Source organism: Peromyscus leucopus, chromosome 14 (genome assembly GCF_004664715.2).
Source record: "Peromyscus leucopus breed LL Stock chromosome 14, UCI_PerLeu_2.1, whole genome shotgun sequence".
NCBI classification, from domain to species: domain Eukaryota; kingdom Metazoa; phylum Chordata; class Mammalia; order Rodentia; family Cricetidae; genus Peromyscus; species Peromyscus leucopus.
This window is the reverse complement of record NC_051075.1, coordinates 23,396,587-23,404,976: the sequence shown is the minus strand read 5'-3', so window position 1 is coordinate 23,404,976 and position 8,390 is coordinate 23,396,587. Positions and strand designations below refer to the sequence as shown.

Below are 8,390 nucleotides of genomic sequence, written 5' to 3'. Positions count from 1 at the left end.
GGCCGTGTCTCACTCAGAGTTCTACCATTTTATGAAAAACCATTTTCCAGGCTGTGCCTTGCCTGGGAAGACTGTTTTACAAGTAGTATTGAGCTTCATTTTGAGTGCAGACACCAAGACAGATGATTCCGAACCGTGTGGGCATAGAACGCCATCATCCTCCCAGCACCCACAAAATACAGACTAACAAATAACTTATCTGGAAAGTTAAAAGAGTGGTACCGTAGAATGTATCAAAGCACACTGGGATTCTAGGAGCACAGGGCTACAGTGTACTTTCAGGGATCATGTCTATAGTTTGTTACTGGAGACGGGTCACTGAATGTGTCTAGTGCCGAAACCACGAGGTGGGGATGTAAAGTCCTCTCTTGCACGTGGGGCTGGCTCTTGCTGTTATATGGCTTCATTGTTGCCTTTTGCCACTTCATTGATAGAGGTGACATGGACTAAAAATAAGAGGAGATCAACCTCCTGTCCTCAGAAGGGGGAAGGGCAGCAGGCGTCTCCAGAGTGCAGGGGCTTGGGAGGGCAGAAAAGGGAACTTCTGTGGTGGAAGGTTCTGCATGCCGATCTGGTCCTCCATGTCTCTAAGTTGTAGACAGCAAGTGTGTTGATCTTCTTATCAGAGGTTTCCTATGTCTTAACATCCTGGAGATGTTATCAGCTGTCAACTTTCCTGCCAGCTCACTGGAACTTTATTAGCCTTATGCCGGTGATCCTTCTCCCGCTCCTTCGGAGGAATTAGAAGGGGAATGTGCAGTCTGAGGTGGGAGAAAAACAAACCCTACCGAGAAGATCAGGCCTGAGAACTTATCAAACACACCAGACCAAGGAAGGGTATAGCTCCCTCAGCCAGCCTGGCCACAAGACAGCCGGGGCTACATAGTGAGACTCTGTCTCAGAAATCAAAGAACGGGGAGGGGTGGGAACAGAAAAGGAAGAAGGAAGATGACACCCGACCTCTGAGATGGAATGGCCCCACCACCCTGTCACCTGACCACCTGTGATGGATGCTAAGAGGCTGACAGGCAAGAACTGACTTATCTCCGTTCTTCCCCCACTGACCACTTGGCTGACTTGAGTCTCCCTCCTGTCTTCTGCTCCTTTGTCTAGACTGGGTTTCTGTCCTCTACCTCTGCACCCTCATGGTACTCCCCCTGCTTCCAAAAGTCAACCCCCAGACCGGGTGCAGACCTGTGGCTCTGCAGCGGCACCCGCAAAAGACGCTGCCTCATTTTCTTTTCCAGCTGGTTTTCAACAGGGCTCATGACCTAACTCCGGCATCTCTTGGCATCCTCTCTTTGCATCTCTGTTAGCTTCCCGCCTGGCCTCCAGCACGTGAGGCAGGCCTCTCTGAACATGAACTCGGCTGCAGCCTCACATGCTTATATAGAGATAGATTGACTGTGTGATGTGTAATGCGAGATCTGAGAGCTAATGTTAGTAATTAAGGTTGGAATAAAATAACTTGTGTTTACCAGTAGCCAACTATCAAGGGGAATTGAGACTACTTGGCAAATCGCTGCCAATAAAACTCACATAGCTTGTGAATTTGTTCTTATTTAATAAATTCAGATGTGGGAAGACATAAACATGGCCATCTATGTTTCTGACATGGCATGTTCATGGTATAAAGATGACCAAATAAATATTATATTTCAGAAACTGTGGGCACAGGTCAGTAATAGAATACAAGGGCCCAGGCTGGCTGCCCAGCCCAGAAAAATCAATTCTATTTGAGCCTGGGTGTTGAAGTATACTCAATAAGTGGTATTTGGTGGCTGATTTAAGACAGAGCAGGAGACATTTTAATTCCCCCCAGTTTGAGTCAGTGGAAAAGTCAGAGACTCGTAGCTTCTTTTTGTTTATTTTTCAAACTCTGTCAGTTCATTCAGTTTCATGTTGATTCTTGTTCCACCTGATTCTGGTTAGTGGTTTTCTAAACCCACAAGTCCCCCAACTTGAGTTCTGGAGCTCCGTGTGAGTCCGGTGCTGTGATCCTAAAGTTAGGAGCAGCCAGCCTTTGGTAGAGTCCTTTCCCGGCATGGTTACTTGGCCTGTCTCTGTGATAAAACATCCTGACCAACACAACTTAAGGGAGAAAAAGCCCGTGTTGGCTTAAAGTTCGAGGCTGCAGTCCATCGTGTTGGCGGGAGCTTGAGGTGGCTGGTCACATTGCATCATAGTCAGGAGGCAGAGGGAGATGGATACTGGTGCTCAGCTTGATGTCTCCCACCTTAACTAACTTCCTCGAGGAAGTTCCTCAGGGACGCCCAGAAGCCTACTCGTTTCTAGGTGATACCTCCTAGGTGATCCTATCAAGTTGAAAATACTGTCTTCTTTGTGAAACTTCTTAAAGACACAACTCTTATCATGGGATTTTTCAGTACTCGCAGGAAGCTTCGAGAAAGGAATCAGAATAAAGTAGTTTCGTTGTGGTCAAGACTTAAAATTGCCATGGCGAAAGAGTGGATCTCACATAAAACTGACAAGTTTGCCTGCTCCTGTATCGGATAGTAGCTATGTAATTAGAAGTCTGACTGATAATACAGAATGATAAGCCTGATACCAAGACAGCATACTTCTAGGCATCTCAGTTTTGGATACATAGTAATAGCACATTTATATGAATAGTCTAATGGACTTTGAACTTAGGGAGCCCTCTGGAAACCCCAAAGTTACTTGCAGCTAAAAAATTTTTTCTTAATTTGATTTTAGGAGTTTATTTAAAAACACAAAAATACTGAACCTGTGAAATAAAGATTTATAAAGGCAACGGAAGGTTATAGCATTTTAAAGAAAACTTAACTTTTTCAAGATGGAGAAGTCTCATTTTCCATGAGGAATCAAAACCTATTAAAAATTACACAGAGAACAAAAACTTATCTTAAAATACGGAATCATTGTTTCCCAGGTTATTTACTTAAAAATGAAGAAATAGTACAAAACAAAACAAAATTGTTTATGCTTTTCTATTAAGAGAAAATCAATACTCTAGATAACCTTATTTTAACACGGAGGATTATATTTTGGTTTTATATTAGTGTGACTTTGATATAAAAGTTTAATCTATAAAATTCCTTTTAATTTTAATCAACTTGATCAAGCATAAAATTGCTTTCCTAAGAGTCTCCTTCCATGAACCTTTTCTAGCTTTCTCGGGTCCTCCATGGCTTGCTTAAACCATTGATTTTTGTCCTAGAATTTTCTCCTTGTCATTTTGAATTCAATAAAAATGATTTCCTTATCATTTTCTTTTAAATAAAAGTATACTCTCTCCTCCTTTACCAAAAGTACATACTTATAACTTTCCATACTTATGAAAGTTCCATACTCATAACTTTCTTATAAACTGTATCTCATTTTCCTCTTACATAGACCTGCCCCCTCCCCATTTTCATGGTATTGGAGATCAAATCTCCATCCTGCATGAAAGGCAAGCACCCTGCCACTGAGCGATACCCTTAGCTAGGCTGTTTTCCTTTTGATATTTAGTTAATGTATATTGATACTCAGCAATTATGAATCAGCACCCTGTAGGCCAGTAACAACTTATAAAAGAAATACATTTTTTTTTCACTAACATAGTACTTGAATGGGGAAACAGACTTTATATTATCTTTTTGACCACATAAAACAAAATGTTAAAATATATAGATTTTTAAACTTGCACTTAATAATTGACATTTAGCACTTTAACTTATTTAGAAATGACAGGCATCTAATGGAAATTATGTAATTGGGAGCTGGAGAGATGGCTGAGTGGCTAAGAGCACTTGCAGCTTTTACAGGGGACTAGGATTCGGTCCCCAGCATCCACAAGGCAGCTCACAATCATTCATAACTTCAATTCCAGGGGATCCAACGCTCTGTCCTGACCTTCACAGGCACTACATAAATGTGGTGCATAGACAGACATGGGGAAAAGAACACTCATCCACATCAAATAAATAAAAATCTGAAAAAAGGTTGGCATAACATGACTTTAAGATTTTCCCAAGTCACATAAACTTTGAAAATTGATTTTATTTAGAGTGATAATTTCTATTTATTTTATTTAGGTTTTACAAGACAGAGTTTCTCTGTGTAACTGCTCTGCCTGTCCTGGAACTTGCTCTATAGACCAGACTGGCCTCGAACTCATAGAGATCCACCTAACTCTGCATCCTGAGTGCTGGGATTAAAGGCGTGTGTCACCACCACCACCACCACCACCATCACCACCACCACCACCACCACCACCACCACCGAGGTCTCGGGCTCTATTTATTTCTAAGTCAAATTGGTACCATGTAAACAATGCACACACTTGTATTAACATAAGCATACATGTAGAAATAACGTACTATATACACATTTACATATACATAAAAATATAAAGAATTTATAGCTTTCATTTAGAGTTGTTTGCAAGCTTTTAGATAATTTTTGAGCTCTTAAATTAATGACATTTGTTTTATTGTTATAAACAATTTTAGATAGGCAATCTTAATTATGACTTTTTTGGTGAAGCATGCTATACAAATTTTATTCTCTTCAGCTAACTTCTTATCTCAGCTTTTGTTAAACTGCTTTTTTGTGCAAACCTCCCCTGGTAGATGCTGAGTGAGATACTGGGATGTGGTTTTTATGTTTAAAAACCTCCTACTCTAAACACTCAGCACTACACGTGGGTGCTAAATACCTAAGTATAGTCCTAGTCAGCTGGAATAAAGACCTTCAATTGCTATAAAAAATTTCATTCTAAAAAAACAGAACTTATATGTACATAAAATGTCTTAATGAAACTCGTTATTTGGTAGAGTAAATATATGCTAATTTTTAAATAAAGTAATGCAGTTTAGACCTATGTACTACTATGTACTGAGATAAGAGACTGATTATTATTCAGAACTTAGGAGGGAGCTGCAAGATCATTTCAGGGCATAAATGAACCTTAAAGTGAGGGAGCCTTAGAAGAGAGAGCGTTGAACCCCATGCAGCATGATGGGACTTGATGCGTGGAAACTTTCCCTTCAAACCCCAAGAGGAACTGTATTCAGAGAGAAAACTTCCATATATAAAATTGTTAGAAGTCTGGAAAAGAGAGAGAGTCTTCCCTTCAAATCCATGGAACACTTTGGACTCTTAAAGGTTTCCAGAGTTGCTGAACAGTTTTCCTAACATGGGATTCATTCTGGTCTGGCCTATTTTCCAAGAGAGACAGAGGCAAGCATTGGGTAGGACCATAAACTTACCTTGGAGCTGTAGCAGGCACAAAGGGATAAACTTTAAGGCCATAGCACAGCAGTGTGCCTTTTTGATAAAAAAACAAAACAAAACAACAACAAAAAAAAAAAAACAAAAAAAAAACCCTGTGTGTCCAGGAGAGAGAGCTGTAGGGAAGTGGGGGAGCCTGTGTCCAGGAGAGAGGGCTGTAGGGAAGTGGGGGAGCCTGTGTCCAGGAGAGAGGGCTGTAGGGAAGTGGCGGAGCCTGTGTCCAGGAGAGAGGGCTGTAGGGAAGTGGGGAGCCTGCGTTTGCTTTTTTACGCCAAGGCTGGAGTCAAGGCAGGTGCCCTCAGTTGTTTGCCCTGAGGGATAGACTTCAGGAATTCAAGGGGTACAGCCTGATTTCTGAGGGAGAAAGGCAGCTAGAGAGCCTGCCATCTAACAGGTAGGCTAGGAATTTTGGTTTGGGGACCGTCACAATTAACTTTTTGATTTCCTGTTTTGGGGGAGACTACCTTTTTTAAAGTCGTGCATAAACATACCAACTTCCCAATTTCTTCATTTTGGCCATTTCAGTTTAAAATCATCCCTCAAAGAGACCCCTTTCTGGGTACTGGTAAATGCTGTACATAAACCTAGCTGGATTGTATTTATTTATATTTAAAAAACTCTTAAAAGAAAGCTCAGGCTTTGTGGACCAATTTCCCATAACTATGCGTCTTTGGGGATGTAACTAAGCCAGGGCTGTGTGCCATTGCAAGTGAGCTTGTGAATTCCAGCCACGCCCCACCTCCCCAGATGAGTCCTCCTCAAACTGCTTTGACTTGGGTTTGCTCTCTTACATGTCTCCCAAACCAAATCACCTCCTAGCAAGCCAGGTGATTGGGGTTCTCATCCTTCATGTGTATCTTTTAGATGAACCCCAATTACTCTCCATGTGTTACACCCTCTGGGGCTGGAAGGAGCAATATTTCTTGCAGGATATTTGATCACACCATGTGAAGATGTTTCTGTCCTTCCTCACCTGCCTAGGGAACCTTCTGATTGGTTTAATAAAGAGCTGAATAGCCAATAGTTAGGCAGGAGAGGATAGGCAGGATTTCCGGGAAGAGAGAGGAAATTGTGGGCAGAATCTGAGAGGCAGAGATTCACCAGTGAGATGCAGAGGACATTGGACCTACTGTGTGAAAGAGAGGTGATGAGCCACGTGGCAGAATGTAGATTAATATTAACAGGTTAATTCAAGTTTTAAGAGCTGGTTGGGAATAAGCCTAAGCTAAGGCTAAGCTTTCATAGTTAATAAGTCTCCACATCATTATTTGGGAGCTAGTGGTCCAAAGAAACTCTGACTACAAATATTTATTTATTTATTTCCTACAGCCTGAGATGTGTCCTCATTTGTTTTTTTGCAGGAGTCATGTAGTGGTACTTTCTTGTTGGAACCACCGGCCCACCAATGACATGGAGACTTAATATTAATTATGAAAGCTCAGCCTTAGCTTAGGCTTGTTCCTAACTAATTCTCATAAGTTAAATTAACCCATATTTTTAAATCTACATTCTTCCACGTGGCTCATTACCTCATCTCTATACTGCTCATTCTGCTTCTTCTGCACCTGGCTGGTGACTCTGTCTTTCTTCTTCCCAGAAGTCCGTTGCTCAGAAGTTCCACCTATCCTCTCCTGCCTAGCTATTGGCCATTCAGCTTTATATTACACCAATCACAGCAATACATCTTCACACAGTGTATGAATAGGAACCAGCCTAAGCTAAGGCCAACCTTTAATAATTAATAATAAGTCTCCATGTCATTATTTGTGGGCTGGTAGTCCCATTGAGAAAATACTACTACATAGAACCCAATGTGGAGGCTCAAATGTCCAAACACAGGGCCTGAGAAAGGTAAGAAAAGTTCTAGACAAGGAGCCAGACATGGCTTCCTAGTCCCACAGTCTCTCAGGTGGGCCAAGTGCTCACGACATACAGAGGCAGGGCTCCTGGCTGCCGCCTGCAGGCTTGAGCCAGCTGCCAGTACCATGTACTAAGCAGAACTGTGGAGGATGAACTGGCTCTTCAAGGCCTGGCTCATGTGGACAGAGAATGCTGCAGATGCATAGAAAGCCAGGTTCAGACACAGAAACTTTCTAAGAAGGTACAATATGCTTTAAAAGTTGCTTAGGTGCTGAAGAAAGAAGAAAATGGGTATAGACAGTTATAAAAATAGTTTAAAAATAATGAAGTCTTTAAAGAGAGAGTAAAGTAATATAAAAAAGGATAATCCATGTAAGGATGAATAATACAACACAGGGAGTTTGGCCTTTTATGGTGCTTTGTTAATTTTGAATTTTTAAAATGCTAATGAACAAAGAACAGCAACTGCTGAGAGACATTGGATTATGAAAGGGACTGCTAAAATGTACTTTAGAGATGTCTTAGCTCTAGTCAGGTAATATGTTGCACCGGGGGAGAGGTTGTGCTTTTGTTTCCACAGGAAATGAAAATCTATGGATTCCTTCAAAATTAATAAAGATCAGATTGCCTGGGGGAGACCTCCTGAGGATCTGGCTACAGACATGAGGGAAAGAGCCAAGAAGACTGCAAGACATGCTGATCCATATGTGCTGATCCCTCAACATGAGACCAGCTCTGAGACTGGATGAGACATGATGAATCTTGTTGGCTACAGAGTCCTTATGACTTATTATTTCGTGCCATCCTTTCATATGGCATGGATGGAGATTTATATTACAGTTGGTTATGCAGTCCAAATGGACTTATAAAGTTGACAGATGCCTTTTACCTGCTTAAACATAGAACAAAAAAAAATCATCTTTAGCTGACTTGTGCACACCGTGCATTCCACACTTGTGTTAATGCAGATATATGTTACCTTTAAAAGCTTGTGTGCTTTCAGAAAGAAAAAAAGGACCAGACACCAATAAAAACAAGTTCCCAGATGATCCAGCCTCTCAGAATGCCTCTGTTGCAGTTTCCTCAAAATTCTGTATCCAAAACAACTTCAGTGCTGCTAGCTGAGATGGTCCAGCCTCATAGACTATGCAGTCAAGACTTTAGATAAGCTCTACACTTTCCCATCGCACAGAGACTAAACAAAAAAAAAAATATAGCTAGCTCTCTGTGGCAGGCCCACTCCCACTTTTTCCCCAGGGTACTCTTGAGGA

The 8,390-nt window shown here is 41.4% G+C and overlaps 1 pseudogene; it reads left to right on the top strand.

Moving 5' to 3' along the window:
* The first annotated feature begins 268 nt into the window (after nucleotides 1-268).
* On the top strand, nucleotides 269-379 carry LOC114693419 (annotated as a pseudogene).
* Nucleotides 380-8,390: the final 8,011 nt, after the last annotated feature.